Here is an 18,061-nt window from a genome sequence, read left to right as displayed (position 1 = left end):
TTGAATGATGCTTCACACCTGCCAAACGAAGCACACTTTCCGACAATGTGCAGCAGGATTCGTTTTAATCGCAGTAAAGCTTTCTGGTGTGAAGGTCACCTAAGAAGTGCTATTAGTGAACACATAGTGATCAGAATGTTGTAACGTGAGATGTGCATAAATGCAAGCATATAAACAGGCGTAAAAAAACAACATCGCATTTATAACACATTATACTGCTGCACTTATTGTTGTGAGGCTTCTAAACCCATTTCCCGCCAGCATTAATTCATTCCTCGATAGCGTATTGCCAAGGTTTTATCGCGCGTAACACTTACTTTGAAGATCCAAATATCCGTAATCGCATGTTCCTGTGACAAACTGCTGTGTGTGGTGTCATGACCGGTTGTTGTTGTCTCGGTCGATGGTGGATAAAGCCGACCGTGAGTATCACAGCGCCTGCTACAGGCCGTTGAAAACGCTTGTCGGGGCCAGAAACTGCCCCTCAATGTCGTTTCTGAGATACAGGCCTTTGAAGACAGGGCTTACAATGCAAGTGGATGCGCGCGCATCTTCAAAATGGCCGCGGCCAGTGTCTCACTCTATGTTTACGCGATAGCAACATTAGCTACGATACGATCCGGATTAAAACTTGGATTAAAGAATGTAAACCCTGGTTCACGAGAGTCTCGTGTTTGGCGGGCTAGGGTATACTAATTTACACCCTCGTGTTCCTCGTTTCTGGCGGACTCCGTGTTAACATGCGTTATGTGTATAATTAGTATGCATAACAACTTAAACATGAAGTAGTATAATTTCAATGCATTATAAGAGCACACTATAAATCCCATACTGTAGGCCAGTGGTTCCCAAAGTGGGGTCCGGGGACCCCCAGGGGTCCGTGAGAGAGTTCCCGGGGGTCCCCAGCTGAATGATAGATTAGGAACCAAATGGACCCTTATGGGTGTGTAACACCATTATGGGTGTGTACAAATGGAACCAAATGGACCCTGACGGGTCCATTTGGTTCCATTTGTACACAAGCAAATTAACATTGATTTTACAATATAAATTGGGGTCCCAGAGATAGGAATGCCATTAAATGGCGGGCGTAGACTAATGCATGTCAAACTGGGGGGTCCTTGAAATTAAATGGCTTGAGAATCAATGCTAGAGCCGTACAAATGTTCTCTTATGGGGGGTCCCTGGCATATCTTTTAAATGTGGGTCCGTGGGCTAATTAGTGTCAATTTGGGGGTCCTTGCCATGAAAAAGTTTGGGAACCACTGCTGTAGGCTACTTGGTTATAAACGTGTAAGACGCAAATTTGGCGGCCGCCCTGTAGTAACTCAGAGGACCCCCTAATATGGGTCCTGGACCCCCTGTTGAAGACCCATGCGGTCCTGAACACCTGTGCAACAGCTGTAGGCCAATCAAAACCTCAACGATTACTATTGCAATTTATTTTGATTATTTTGCTTAGACTGACTGGCCTATTGTGGCAGCCAGCCAGGTGCTGAAGGACACATCCAAAACACCATAACAATGACCACAAGGTGGTGCCATTTGATTGCAGTTTGTGATATCATGCAATTCTGTATCAACTGTTCTCTCTCAATTTTCAATTCAATTCAATTCAATTCAAAGGAGTTTTATTGGCATGAGAAAACGTACGTTTACATTGCCAAAGCAGCACCAACAGACATCTGGAAGAGATGCGTTGGTCAGCGTTCCAACAAGATCGTATTTCATGAAAAAGTTAAAATGATAATTCACCTCAGACACCTGTCATGCTATTGTATATTGCAAGTGTTGAACAGAAAGAATTGGTCCCGAATGGTTGATTTATTGTAATTGCCCTTCTTGTTAGGTGAACATTTCTTGCTGACTATGGACATACAATCCACATTGATCAAACAAAATAACAATAGGCAAATCCATTGGCCGAAAAGTTTAAGTGCCATGATTTTTTCCCCCTAAAGCGTGATCATTAGGTACTATGACTATACTAGGAGGAAGATTTATTTTTCAAAAAAGTCATCAGAAAGTGTTAAAATTATGTTTTTTATGTTTTTATGACCAGGCCTGATCCGACATTTTCGGGCCTGGCCTAAAATGCATGCTAATCAGTAGGGCTGGGCCGGGCCTCGGGCTCCACGAAAATAAAAGATATATATTTAGCATTTTTTTAATAATATATAAAAATTATATTTCTGTTCTGTCTGGTTGTGTAAACCCGACCCGACGTTTTAGGGCCGGGTCGGGTCAGTTAGGGCCTAGTTAAGGCCGGGCCTTAATTTTCAGGCCCGTTGAGAACTCTAATAGACACATACAAAAACAGAGAAAGTACAAAACGATGGCACCCGATCTTTAAGGAAAATGGCGGATCAGATTATTGTTATTGTTGTTACTCTCAGTGGTGAAGAGATGTTGTGTTACCTGAACAGATCACCTTCAGGCTATCTTTGGAAGTACGAGAGGCGTGCAGTGTCACACAATCCCCCAGAGAAGGTTCAGATCCCGAACAGCGACCCACATTCCACCACACGGGTCGAACCGCAAAATCAGGGCTACTTATCGAAACAGAAGATCCACAGTCCAGGTGTCTACACACGACGGACGCTAAGTTCATGTTGAAGAACCAATCAACCACCGGTAGCCACTCTCCCTGGTGTTTCATTTCCAGCAGACCAGAACAATGCTCCGTTCCTCCCACCAGCCTGACATAATCCGGTCCTGTATAAAGGAAAACAAAATACAGTTGGGTGCCACCGATATTGTCCCTTATCATTTGACCCATTTAGGCCTGACCTCAAAATTTTAAAAAATCCTTCTAAATCCTCCAGTTTTCTGAAATAAATATTTTCACGATTTTTCAAAAATAGCAGACCTAAAGCTCGTAGCGCGCCACTCGGGGGCGCTATGAGCGCGCTATGAGCTTCAATAGCTAAATTATAACATAATGTTTAAAACACCAAAAGGGGTTCCCGCCCAAAATGGGTTAACTGTCCTTGTGCGCAGATCACGCAAACCTCAGCAAAAAGAAAAGGACAATATCGATGGCCTCCAACTGTATGGTTATCGTTTAAATAATATATTATTTTAATAATTGTAAAATAGTAATCCAAAGTGCAGCTTGTATGTGTTTTACTTGAACAGGTGAGTCCAACAGGCTTGTCAGGTGAGCGGCAGGTGTTTCTGATTGAGTCTGACGTTCCACAGTCCCGGAGAACAGACTTGTTGCCTTCACACTGGAACTCTTTTGTCCACATTGGAGCCCCCACTTCTCCATAGAGCGCCCCCTGAAGGACAGAAGGAGGCCCACAGCCAAACTCCTTACAGACCACCTCTGCATCCTGCTGGTCAAAGTCACCTTCACACACTGAGACCCACGACTGATTAGACTTCACCTCCACTCTGCCTGAACACCGACTAGTTCCATTCACCAACCTCACAGACTCTGACAGAGAGAGAGAGAGAGAGAGAGAGAGAGAGAGATTTTAGCTAAGCCCCTCCCCAAACTGCTATGGTCCAATCACAGCTAAGCATAACATGGCATGGGTTAGACGGTAGACCCGAGTGGAATAGTAAGAGAGTGGCGACACGCTTTGATCTCGCCGCAAAGCGGGGTGCTATGGGCTATAGTTCCAAACATTGGAACTATTCCATTGAGATAGAATGAGCACTTCCGCATTCCATTGTTACAATGGGAGTCAACGCTAGTGTCGCCACTCTCTTACTAGATTACTCTGGGCTAGACAAACCTCTCCACCAATAGTTTTCCTATATGATAAAACGTTGTTTAAAAAAAGAAATGTCACGCACATATTTTTCCAGTGCATATGGCAGGTCTTTTTGACTGCAGATTTGGAAGATATTTTGAAGGTCTGATTCCAAAAACGAGCCTGTGTAAAATCCATGATATTTACATTGGAAGGAATGAGCCAGGCTGGAAAGTGTCTAAGTTTGAGAGGACGGGGCTTAGCTAAAGGTGATTTAGAAGGATGGGTGCGTGCGTGCGTGCGTGCGTGCGTGCGTGCGTGCGTGCGTGCGTGCGTGCGTGTGTTGGTTGGCTGTTTGGTTGATTGATTGTTACCTGAACAGATCACCTCAAATCTGTCTCTCCACACTTCAGACTCGGTCTCTCCACACTTCCTGAGTGAAGATTCTGATTCAGAACAGCCCGCTCTGCTCATCCAGGTTGATATGCAGAAGCAGAAACACCATTTGTTGAAATAACAGAGCCACAATATATCTGTCTACACACTACGGATGATGTCTTCATGCTCCATGCGTTGCTACGCATTGGTCTCCACTCTCTGTTGTGTTTCATCTCCACTGTACCAGTGCAGTGACTTGTTCCTCCCACCAACCTGATATCTGCACAGAGCCAATACGTTATCAAATCAAATCAAACTTTATAGCGCATTTAAAACAACAGAAGCTGACCAAAGTGCTGTACAGGGTTAAACGAGCCCATCGGCGCACAGACAAAAGAACATAATTACAAACACAGACACAATAAAGACATCATCAGGTCAGACGATCAGATGCAATGAAATGCGAAAGACAATAGGTGTGTTTTCAGTAGAGATTTGAAAACCTCAATGGAGGTCGCCCCTAGTCCTTTTTTTGGTTGCAAGGACAGTTACTAGTGACTGGTCAGCCGGCCTGAAAGCCATGGGTGGGTGGGAGCGTGGGACATAAGGCTCCTGGAGCTCACTGAGGTACAGCGGGGCTAACCCATTTAAAGATAAACAAGTAAGACGCGCGAACGCGGGAAGCGAACGCAGCTCGTAAATTGCAATAACAACAATTAGAATAAATTACGTACTTTTTAAGTGTTTTTTTAAGATTTTTTTTTTAAGTTACGTTTTTTTAAGTTAAGTTGTGTGTGTGTGTGTGTGTGTGTGTGTGTGTGTGTGTGTGTATGTGTGTGTGTGTGTGTGTGTGTGTGTGTGTGCACACAGACAGACACACAGTTTAGGCCATCTTCTATAGAGCACCGAAGTCCTGACGTCACTTTCAGTAGAGGGCACCAACACACAGGTTTATAGGTTTTTTATTTGTATTGAAATCTCCATAGGGCGATTTTATGTCGCTTCATATAAGAACTGTGTTTGAAAAATAAACCGATCACCCCGGCCTTTTCACTCATATGGATTTGAAGCATCGACTGAAGGTGGAAATGTACAAATATACCCAAAAAGTAACAAAATAAGCGTTAGAAGCGAGCCAAACAACCCAGAGACTACATTTCCGGGTAGGCTGCTTCTGCCCGCAGCCCGTCGCACAACAGAAACTGAACGTTAATTACGTTTATTTTTATTTTTATTTTATTGATATATAATGTATCGTGGTTAGTACGAGTCGAGTCACCACCAGCTGAGCTTACGTCAACGAGGAATCTCAGGAACGCAATATGTTGACAGCTGGGCGTGACGTATATGCTCAGCGACATTGCATTCATATGTAGTTTCAAGGCTTTTGCGGTCACATTAATTCCATTTTCTCTAGAAACTGGCTGTATCAAATATGAATGGACATCATTAACGACGCACAGCCACCCCCCCGACAGAAACGCCGGGGTGGTCGGTTTATTTTTCAAACACAGTTCTTATATGAAGCGACATAAAATCGCCTTATGGCGATTTCAATACAAATAAAAAACCTATAAACCTGTGTGTTGGTGCCCTCTACTGAAAGTGACGTCAGACTTCGGTGCTCTATAGTTAGTGCTCACTGCGTTCGCAAAAACGAACCATAAAATGTATTCTAGAATTGACAGTGAGCCAATGAAGTGAGGCCAGGACCATTGGGCTAGTGGGGCCGTGGCCCAGGGGCCCTTGGCTCTCAGGGGCCCTTCGGGGAAATTAGACCGTAAGGTACTAGGTTTGACGCTCTGAAAAGGGCTCCTGGGGCCCTTCATTGGCTGTCAATTTTGTTAAATTTAGGTTAAAAAGATGATAAAAACACAGAAAAACATGAAAATGTCGCGCGCACGCACGCTATGGGGGCCCTTCAAATATTACCGGCCCAGGGGCCCTCATGGGAGTTAATCCGTCCCTGGCCAGGACAGGAGTGATGTGTTCATGACGTTTTGTGCCGGTGAGAAAGGCGAGCCACTGCGTTTTGGACCAGCTGCAGGTGCCTGAGGGAAGATATCCCCGTCTTTTACCTGAGCAGGTGAGTCCAACGGAGTTGTCAGGTGAGCACGCACGTGCGCACGTCAGGTGAGCACGCAGGTGAGCACGCACGTCAGGTGAGCACGCAGGTGAGCACGCACGTGCACGCACGCACGCAGGTGTGCACGCACGCACGCACGCACGCACGCACGCACGCACGCACGCACACACACACAAACACAAACACAAACACACACACACACACACACATGCAATACAATAATACAGATTACTGCCATTGCTGAAGTTATGATGTGCTATACCTGAACAAGTCAAATTCAGTTTCAACCAGGACGAATGATGCTCAATGTTACACACTGCCCCAGTGAAGACTCGGATCCATCACAGGTGGATGTCGACCACCATATATCTCCATGTGGAGGAATGCCATGGTTCATTTCTGCTGAAACAACAGAGCCACAGCCCAGCTGTCTAATAATAAAATAATAAAACTTTATTTGTATAGCACCTTTCATGACATGAAATGCAGCTCAAAGTGCTTGAGCTGTGCTTGTGCTGTCTACACACTACAGCTGATGACTTGTGGTCCCAGTATGTCTGCCCCTCGACCAGTGGCCTCCACTCTCCCAGGTGTCTCACCTCCAGTCTACCAGTACAGTGACTGGCTCCTCCCACCAACCTGAGACCTGTGTACAGACTCGAGACAATGCAATAAGTTGCTATTTATTTTAGACAGCTCTTTATTACCTTACCAATAGTATAATAATAATAATAATAATAATAATAATAATAATAATAATAATAATAATAATAATAAAGCTTTATTTATATAGCACCTTTCAAGAACAAGGTCACAAAGTGCTGAACAACAAGAGCATATAGAACATATCATACATCCAAAGGCAACAGCAAAAACACAGAATAATGGCACATCGGTGAAAAACATAAAAAGGTGAAAAAATACATCAGAAAGTACAAAGAATTCACAACGATAAAGGATTAAAAGCAGCTTTGTAGAAATGGGTCTTCAGGAGTGATTTAAAACGAGGAACCGAGTCGGCAATTAAGCCTGATCTCCAGTGGCAGGGCGTTCCATACTGAGGGTGTCGCGGATTGCAAAGGCCCGGAAAGAACAATAGTCTAGTAGCCAGCCCATAGAGCCCCATTGTGAACCCGGACATGTTGAGTACACCAAGGTTTAATGTTAGAAATGTTTAGTATGGGTCCCCAGCATGTAGAAACTGCCGGATGCTAACTTGCATATGTTGAGAGCAATTTTCATAATTGGCATAATATGTGACCATACCATTAACAACCTACAAGGCAAAATATTCAAAATTTCATCATGCTTTATGTAGCATGTGATGTGTCAAACTAGGGGTTTTCATGATGCTGAATCCATTTCAAACATTAGTTTTGCAAAAAAACACTCATTGGGCTATAAACGGCCAATCATCACAAATGTGATGATGTCAGCACATTTGGGCATGGCCGTTTTAAAAACACGCACGCACGCACACATACACACACACACACAAAGTATATTAGTAGAGCTATTTTAACAAAAGATATCCCTTACTTATGGTCTGGGGGGGCATGCGGGGTGGGGGGGGGGGGGGGGGGGGGGTGCGTGGCGTGCCCCCACGACGATTATAAGAACATTTCGTCCCTGACGGCAACCTTCCCCGTATTAATTCACTAGTCCGATCCAGAAGAACACAGTTTGCCGGCCACTGCTGCAGAGCTGACAATGAGGTTATATCTTCCCTTCTTCTCTGGAACCCTGCCTCAAAGCAGACCAGAAGTACCTGTAGAAAACTGAGTTTTTTCATCCTTGTACACATGTATGTACAAAATGTGATTATGTGCACTAATTTCTTCCCTGTCACAGACATGATAAGTCATTATCCGTATAATAATTATATCCTATATCCATCATTACATTGTTATTAACAACAGAGACACAATAACAGCAACAACTGTATTGTGTAAACCTGGGAAACCTGGACAACTTTAAGTCATTGTTCAGGTTGTGTTGCTCTGAGGGAATGAGGAGCACTCAGGTGTGTGGGATTAGTTTCAATAGGTGACTGCACTTTTATTCATTCATTCATTGTTTTTTCAAATGCTAAATAATGAACAAAGCACACATTCTTTCCCCAGGTTAAAATGTAAACAGGCTAAATGATGATGGCTGATTCATCCACTATAGACTATATTCAAATGCAGAGATTAAACGTGTTAATGGTCACTGGTTGTCTGGAATTGGACAGATCACCTGTTAATGATCACATTATGGATGCACTGAGACCATTTTACACCTCTTTGACTCTGAGTTTCAACAGAACTAAAGAAATAGGCTTATCACACATAACTTATTATTATTATCCTTTGTAAAATGGTAAAGGTGATTTAACTTGTGTAAGGGATATGTTTTGTTAAAATAGCTCTACTAATCATTGCTATATTGTTTGTGCAGTAACAGGTCTTCCCACGTCTCCATAACCATTTCACTAACATAATTATTACTATTTCATAGTGTGAAATGTGTTAATAATAAAATTGACCAGTACTATGAAGAGAAGTACTGTGAATTTAAGAACTTACGACACAATATTTCGTTCACAGGTTTTAATTTAAAAAAATGCTCACATGTGCTTACCACATATATCACTTAAAATACATTATGCCTATATTCATAAATGTGTGCTAATTTCTCTCTCAGTTGGAATGGAGACAAATCTGAAATGGTAACCAGATAATTGGCCATTTGAGAACATGATCTGAGTAGGAAAGAGAGAGAATACATCTTGTGATGTCAAAGTGCAATGTCTAAAATAAAAAAATATTAAAAAAAGGAAATAAAAAGAGCCTCATCAAGTAGAAAAAGTATTGTACCAAAAATGAATTTAAAGTAATAAAAATCACTCACCCACAAACATTATGACAATCAGTCACCAGAATACGGGTGTTTTCAATTAATCTGATGAAAGGAGATGTAGTTCGCACACCGGCCTTGAGCTAAACATTTTTATTTCATGGCGAAGAGGATACAACGTTTCGACCCCTTCGGGTCTTCGTCAGGATATGTTCAATGAATCTAACAAGGTTAAAATGGTGTTTGAAAATACAATGGGAAGCTTGTGTACTTCTGTTAAAATGGCCCCAAACTGTGAAATACCCCTTTCATATATTTGACCAATGGCTGTCGCCATAATATATAAGAACGTACACAATATGTATTTTGTAACACGTTTTTTTTTCTCATCCATACTTACAATACATGTACAAAATGTGATTATGTGCACTCATTTCTTCCCTGTCAGACAATGTGTCTAATTTAAAATGTCCAATAAGAAAATCCATTAACAAGTTAAACAAAATCGATCTATACATACAGCTGTATGGTCACAAAAAATATATATACCAAAGGCTTTTCCACACACATCACGATCATTTGGGTTTCTCTCCAGTGTGAATTATCTGGTGTTTTTTAAGGTCGGACAACTGAGAGAAGTGGTGGCCACACTGATCACATCCATAGGGTTTCTCTCCTGTGTGAATTCTCTGGTGGCTTTTAAGGCTGGACATTTCAGAGAAATGTTGTCCACACTGATCACATCCATAGGGTTTCTCTCCAGTGTGAATTCTCTGGTGGCGTTTAAGGCTGGACATTTCAGAGAAATGTTGTCCACACTGATCACATCCATAGGGTTTCTCTCCAGTGTGAATTCTCTGGTGGCGTTTAAGGCTGGACATTTCAGAGAAATGTTGTCCACACTGATCACATCCATAGGGTTTCTCTCCAGTGTGAATTCTCTGGTGGCGTTTAAGGCTGGACATTTCAGAGAAATGTTGTCCACACTGATCACATCCATAGGGTTTCTCTCCAGTGTGAATTCTCTGGTGGGTTTTAAGGCTGGACATTTGAGAGAAGTGTTGTCCACACTGATCACATCCATAGGGTTTCTCTCCGGTGTGAATTCTCTGGTGTGTTTTAAGTTTGGACATTTCAGAGAAGCGGTGACCACACTGATCACATCCATAGGGTTTCTGTCCAGTATGAATTCTCTGGTGGCTTTTCAGGTTGGACTTGTCAGAGAAGTGTTGTCCACAATGATCACATCCATAGGGTTTCTCTCCAGTGTGAATTCTCTGGTGGCGTTTAAGGCTGGACATTTCAGAGAAATGTTGTCCACACTGATCACATCCATAGGGTTTCTCTCCAGTGTGAATTCTCTGGTGGGTTTTAAGGCTGGACATTTGAGAGAAGTGTTGTCCACACTGATCACATCCATAGGGTTTCTCTCCAGTGTGAATTATCTGGTGTGTTTTAAGTTTGGACATTTCAGAGAAGCGGTGACCACACTGATCACATCCATAGGGTTTCTCTCCAGTATGAATTCTCTGGTGGCTTTTCAGGTTGGACTTGTCAGAGAAGTGTTGTCCACAATGATCACATCCATAGGGTTTCTCTCCAGTGTGAATTCTCTGGTGGCTTTTAAGGCTGGACCTTTGAGAGAAGTGTTGTCCACACTGATCACATCCATAGGGTTTCTCTCCAGTGTGAATTCTCTGGTGTGTTTTAAGTTTGGACATTGTAGGGAAGCGTTTTCCACACTGATCACAGCAGTGGCATTTTTGCTTAGCCAAGCTTCTTTGTTCATTCACCTCTGGTAGAACAGAGAAGCCAGACTGATGCAACACTGAATTGGAAAGAAAAAGGAAATGATGTTTAGAGGCCTTCCTGGACTTAAAATAGCAAAAACTAGTGTAGAGTTAATGTACCCAATTATCAATTTAGCATCCATTTATATTTCGATTCCACAATCGTTATATTCTAGAAAATACACAAAACTGGTAGTCAATGCTAAAATAAGTCAAAACAAACAAATGACTAGATAAAAAAAAAAGAACATCCTTATGGCCTACTGTATATCCATATAGACACAGTAAGTAACTTACATATGTCTTGGTGATCATTGGGTCCTCCCTGTTGAGCAGAATCATTTGAGGTGGCGTTTAGAGAGTACATCTTCACTTCAAGCCTGGAGTCCACAGTCAGATGAGATCAGAAAGTATTGATATCCTGAACGGACAACTACAAACTCTTCTTATACCAGAGAGCCTGAGGTGGAACTGTAAAGTTCAACTCTGTTCCACTCCAAAGGACATACAAGGACGCAACTCCAATTTCCAACTCAATCCAATGATTTTTTATTTTCCAACTTTTACGCTCAGTGTTGGCTTCATTGGTGATTGGCTGGTCATTTCAGTTAGGTTGAAAACCTTCGAACACAAAGAAACAAAAGATTAACAACATTGCCAAACAACAAATGATAATCCTTTCAAACCAACAGGTTCTTTTTAACCATTCTTTAAACATTAAATATTCTTAAATAATCAAATGTCTTTAAACAATTAGTGTTCTTAAACAATGAATGCCTAAATTAAATGTCTTTTAAATTAACTTATTAAAGTCAACATTTTAAACATTTCAAATTACTTCACCTTTAAAGCATTTTAAATTGAATAAGTAGTTAAAGAAAATAGCTGAACTTAAGCTTGTAGATCAGCTCTAATTGAACAAGGCATTTTAAACCTTTAACATGAATTGTCCATATTTTAGTAGTCTTTTAAATTCTTAATCATTTCTAACTTGGTCTTATTTTGTAAAGAGATACTATTAAACATAAATGAAATCCAACTCTCAAGCAAGTTAATGTGTTCCTTCCCCACTTCAGACTGAAGCAGTTGAAGCTAGTAAACACATTTAGCCATATTTAACCACATCAAACAGTACATACATAAGTAAATAAAACAATACAATACAATATCACCGACCATTGGCGTCTTTGGAGGTAGAACCCAAGAGTTGTCTTTGCTGTTTGCATCTGATGTTTGCTTGAATGACTGAAGCTCCATTCCTTTTAAGGTGCTCCTAATCAGGTAACGAGCAGCCATCTTGCTGCTGCATTCTGGGAGATGTAGTTTCTGAGGTGTGAGATGTCATGCTGACCAGATTTTGTCCATTTCTGAGTTTTGACTCAACAGGAACTACTATCTGCTTGGTGCTGATTGGCCAAAGTGTGTAACAATAGAATCATCAGCCACCAATCATAACAAACTGCTGCATGTGCTCCACCCCTCTCTGACTCCTCCCCCAGGTCATGCTCTATGCAACATTCTAGAAATAAACTGCTAACTTTGAGATTGCTTTGTAAGCTTCATATTTAATATATGAATATCTATATCCAATATGGAGTAACTGACTATCTGGATAATATATGTACAGTCTAATAATATTGAATAAGTGGATATTAATGAAGTGTTACTGCATGCAGCAGAGGCATTATTATATGATTGCTCCATATTATTTCAGTGACATAGAACCAGCTCTGGTGAAGAAACAACAAGAAAAACAGTTTTCCAAAACTATTGTTTTCAAAACACAAACTGCCACCCACCCCCTAAAGTATTGCAAACAGACTTCATAAATAGTACACAAGTACAAACAAGTACAAACAAGTATACTACCGCACACCCTGTACTTTTATATTTTTTATTTTATTAAGTTGCAATGTAAGTTCAATTAGTTTCGACTTTAGAAGACAGTGGTGGGGTTTCTGTACAGGACTGGTACGGCCTAACAACAAATGAGTATATTGTCAAATCCTCAAAGTCTCGTAGCAAATTGTGCTCTATTGTTCTCATTTAATCACTTATCTATATTTACAGTGAAATCCCAATGTGTAGGCCTTTGTGCAGAAACATGTGTCAAGGCATTATGAACTCATGATCAGAATAATATTAATACTAAATTACTTTAAAAAAACTTAAATGTACGTAATTTATTCTAATTGTTGTTATTGCAATTTACGAGCTGCGTTCGCGCGTCTTACTTGTGTATTATATGCAGCATGAGCACTACTGTATGTGTTCTTATAATAATACCACGTGCAAGCCAGATTCGGCTCAAACAAGGGGTTACATTCATTTTGCTATATGCCACTAAAATGTGGAACGCCCTACCAACAGCGAGTAAGAAATGTGACTCCTTCAAAACCGCTCTCAAAGGCCCCTGTAAAAAAGTTAAAGTCTATTTTTCCATACTATAGGCCTACAAGTTTTCCTCTTTTTTTTAAAACTTTCTTTAACTGTATATAATGATGATTCCCCTTTTTCATAGAAGTGTATATTTGTACATCTTTAAATGTTCTGATTAATTGAAAATGGAGGACCCTGATGTAAACAAGTCTTAGTGCTTTTTCTGGTTTTATCCTTTTTGTGTTGACCTGAACTTTTGTTTGAACTGTACCCATTCTATAAACTGTGAATAAATATTTCAATCAATCAATCAATCAATCAATCAATCAATCAATCAATCAATCAATCAATCAATCAATCAATCAATCAATCAATCAATCAATCAATCGCTGTAATTATACAGTGTTATGAGAAGATTATAACACATTATAAGTATGTTCATAATGTGTTACAGACATGGACCTTTATAAATAACACCCACCAAACTAGAAAAAGTGCCCTTCTGGGCACAGGTCTCCACCAGGAGGATAGGAGTGTGTGTGTGATGTTTGGCAAAATGTTTAGGAGCAATATAAACGTGTGTGTGTGTGTGTGTGTGTGTGTGTGTGTGTGTGTGTGTGTGTGTGTGTGTGTGTGTGTGTCGCGGCTTGGCCTGTTGTAGCGCCACCATGAGGCTGATTTTAAAACGGTCAAGTGGCATTTCTTCCAAAGCCTAGTGGGAATATGCATGCACAGTTTCACCACAATCGGACGCTGCGTTGAGTAGTTGTGGCGATTTGTACAAAACGGGTACAAAGCGGGCTACTCCTGAAAAGTTTAGAAGCCAATCGTAGCCAATGAGGGTGGATTATGAGAAATCAAACAAACCCGTCTTGATCACATGACTATGGAGAGCATGTGTAGCGATTTGCGTGAAATTTGGATAAAATCTGAAGGAGTAATATTAGAAAATGTGTTTTACATATGTCGGCCTCCTGGTGGCGTTATAAAGAGCAGATGTGAAAAATTCCAGGCAAAGGTTTTTCCTTGGCCTCTAGGGAGTTGGCATACAAAGTTATCCACAGATCCGTGCAGTTAGAGGTAAAAACACTTTTCGGCCAGTTATAGCGCCACCATGAGGCTGAGTTGAAAATGTTCATGTGGCATTTCTTCCTCGGCCTAGTGGGAATGTGCGTGCACAATTTCACGGAAATCACACGATGTGTTCATGATTTGCAGCATTTTGTTTGAAACTGAGCACTCTTGAAAACTTTGGAAGCCAATCTTAGCCAATCAGGATGGAGTCTGAGAAATCTGAAAGACCCGTTTCGTTGAATGGCTCTAGAGAGACTGTGTACCAATTTGCGTGATGTTTGGACAAAATCTGTAGGTGTACTGTCCAAAAACTTGTTTTGCACAAAGCGGCATCCTGGTGGCGCTATAACAGGCCGTTCTGGAAATTTTGGGGCAGAGGTTCATCGTTGGCATCCAGGGAGTGTGTGTGCAAAAGTTGGCATCGACCGGGTTAACGGTGCCGGAGATTAGCTGTTCACAGACGGACGGACACACGGACGGACGGACGGACGGACACACGGACGGACGGACGGACGGACACACGGACGGACGGACGGAGTGCAAAACATACTCTCTCCCCATGCCTTCGGCCGGACGGACACACGGACGGACGGACGGACACACGGACGGACGGACGGAGTGCAAAACATACTCTCTCCCCATGCCTTCGGCCTGGTGGAGACAATAAGTAATCATACTAATCCAAACCTAAATTGTAGTTTGTCTATTACCTGAGCAGGTGATTTCAACAGTCTTGTCAGGTGAGCAGGTGTTTCTAGTTGAGTCTGAGGTTCTACAGTCCAGGAGATTAGACTCATTGCCTTCACACTGAAACTCTTTGGTCCACAGTGGAGTCTCCACTCCTCCAATGAGCGCCCCCTGGAGGACTGAAGGAGCCCCACAGTCAAGCTCCCTACAGACCACCTCTGCCTCCTGCTGGTCAAAGTCACCTTCACACACTGAGACCCACGACTGATTAGACTTCACCTCCACTCTACCTGAACACAAGCTGGTTCCATTCACCAACCTCACAGACTCTGGGGGAGAGAGAGAGAGAGAGAGAGAGAGAGAGAGAGAGAGAGAGAGAGAGAGAGAGAGAGAGAGAGAGAGAGAAAGAGACAGAGCGCGATGTCTACATAAGATATATTTATTAACACACGCGTGTCGGAACGGTAAAAACGAAACATGGTACCCAGTTGATACCATCCCGGACTCACATTCCAAGTTATATATTAGATTCAGTTTTCTGCCTCTAAGCCAAATGAAGTGTATACCTGCGAGGTGTGAGTGGGATTGAAATGTTGTGTAAGCAAAGCTAATCGATATCTAAAAGGCAGCTGTATCCCTGCTGCGTGGGCGAGAAGTTGTTAGAAGAAGTGTGAGACAGTTGTGGCCGATGCGTCACACGAGTGTTAAATCGTGTGACTCATTAAATCATGTCTGTGATGTTAAATCATCACAGACAGACAGACAGTTTAGGCCATCTTCTATAGTTAGTGCTCACTGCGTTCGCAATTAACTATACAAAGGAACAATTCACACAAATAACGTAAGAAAATGTCACTTATAAATAAGGCATCAAGATGTGATTCACAATGTTAATACTTTTTTTCATACCTCCAGTTCACATGAATGCAGGGGGGGACTTTTTTATTATTTCCACACAACAGTGTTAGGTAAAATGTTGAAAATGAGTGTCATTCCCATTTAAAGCCATGGGAGTCCAATAATACAAGTTTGTTACCTGAACAGTTCACCTCTAATCTGAAGGGGGATTTTAGTTCAGACCTAATGCTCCCACACTCCCTCAGTGAAGATTCAGATCCATCACAATAACCCATAACCCATGCAGGTTGACGTGCATGGTCATATTGAAATTGGGTTGAAACGGCAGAGCCACAGTCCAGCTGTCTGCACACTACAGATGCTGACTGTTCCAGAGTCCAGACAGAGGATTCCACTGGTCTCCACTCTTTCTGTTGCTTCCCCTCTTCCTGTTGTTGTTTCCACTCTGACTGGTGTCTCCACTCTTCCTGGTGTTTCATCTCCAGTATACCATTACAGTGACTGGTTCCTCCCACCAACCTGACACCATCAGACTCTGTCCAGAGACAATAGAATATGCAGTAAAAAAAGAAGTTAACGGTATATTCAGTGATTTCACTTAATTCAAATATCACTTCTTTTTTTGTTTTGTTGTGATAATCATAGATACTATAGAGTGTGCTGCTGACCATATAAGGAGTTCCTCCCTGTCCCCAGTTAACCCCCCCCCCCCCCCCCCCCCCCCCACTGTAGTGCGTGCATGTGCACATCTTGTTACCGGGGCGGACCGGGGGGTTTTCCAAATCACTGAATGCTCCTTTAATATTACTTTGATTGAGATAAAACCTTTTATAGGCTACAATGTTTAGTTGTTTGTTGGTCTTTGTTTACCTGTTGTCTGACGTGTTGGTTGAACCTGGAGAGCTGAAGAGAAACATAATCATATAAATGAGGTTTTACTGTAACCAGTGGTGGAAAGTAACTAAGTACTGTAGTTAAGTAACATTTTTAGGTATTTGTACTTTACTTGAGAATTTCCAATTTCCATTACTTTTACTTCTACTCCACTACATCTCAGAGGCAAATTTTGTACTTTTACTCCACTATATTTAATTGAAAACTAACTTTCTAGATTTTGATTATTAGGCTATTACTAAACATACACTAAATGCTTCAGTGCGTGTGCGTGAGTGCATGTGTACATGTGCATGCGTGCATTCGCTTGCGTGCAGGGCAGGCAGGCAGGCAGGCAGGCAGGCAGGCAGGCAGGCAGGCAGGCAGGCAGACAGACAGACAGACAGACAGACAGACAGACAGACAGACAGACAGAGCATCAGGAGACAGCATATAAATGTAAAGTCATCAGCTTCCAGTGTGAGCTTTGACTACAATGATTAATCTAGGACCTGAACCCGATCAATAGGATATCATCATCAATGCTGACTTTGTGCTTTGCTTCTGACACAATGTCTACCATGTCTATGAACTCTGAAAATAACACAAACAGCAGAGGAAAGAGAGGCAACAACAACACATGAAACCTCTTTAGTTCTACAGGCGAGGATAACAGTTCATTATAGTGTGACACAAACTGTTTTAAACTAATACTTTACGTTTTAAACAGTTGAGGCTCAGAATCCACTTTATTGCCACATCACAGGGATAAAGAAGTACGTGAAAATAAGTTCTGTCATTTAGGTTTCAGAAAATCAATGTGCGCGCGCGCGCGTGCGTGCGTGCGTGCGTGCGTGCGTGCGTGAGGTCATTGGTCAACAGTTCACTATGTGACAGATGACCTGTTTTTGCTAGGAATTTTCTAGGAAAACATTACAATTAAATTATACCCCTAGCCCTAAGCTGAGTGTGTCCCTGCATGCTCACATGTACTGTAGGGATGTTCCATATTGACTTTTTTTGCCGATATCCGATATCCCGATATTGTCCAACTCCTAATTTCCGATGCCGACATCAATCTTCAATCAATCAATCAATCAATCTTTATTTATATAGCACATTTCATACAACGAGTGCAGTTCAAAGTGCTTTACAGTAAGAGCAAAAATATAACAAGAAAGAGCAAAACACAACAAGAGAGCATCAACTACATAGTAATAATAAAAAGAGCGACTAAAACAGGAAAAGGACATGCAATGATCTAGTTAAAAGCAATGCTAAAAAGGTGTGTTTTAAGATTTCGTTTAAAAATGTCCACAGATTCAGAGAACCATAGATCCCTTGGCAGGCTGTTCCACAGCACAGGGGCATAGTAGCTAAAGGCGGCTTCTCCATAT

The 18,061-nt window shown here is 41.8% G+C and overlaps 1 long non-coding RNA gene across 1 annotated transcript; it reads right to left on the bottom strand.

Annotated features, from left to right (window-relative positions):
* Positions 1 to 9,140: 9,140 nt before the first annotated feature.
* LOC306913447 lies at positions 9,141 to 12,021 on the bottom strand. The gene is made up of 3 exons (XR_013788536.1): positions 11,970 to 12,021; positions 11,091 to 11,414; positions 9,141 to 10,831 (listed from the first exon to the last, which is right to left on the bottom strand). It is a non-coding gene; the product is annotated as an uncharacterized lncRNA (long non-coding RNA).
* Between the last annotated feature and the right edge of the window lie 6,040 nt (positions 12,022 to 18,061).

Source organism: Electrona antarctica (assembly GCF_951216825.1).
Source record: "Electrona antarctica genome assembly, chromosome: 20".
Taxonomy (NCBI): Eukaryota; Metazoa; Chordata; class Actinopteri; order Myctophiformes; family Myctophidae; genus Electrona; species Electrona antarctica.
The sequence above is the reverse complement of the archived record's forward strand: the minus strand, read 5'-3'. Positions and strand labels throughout refer to the sequence as shown.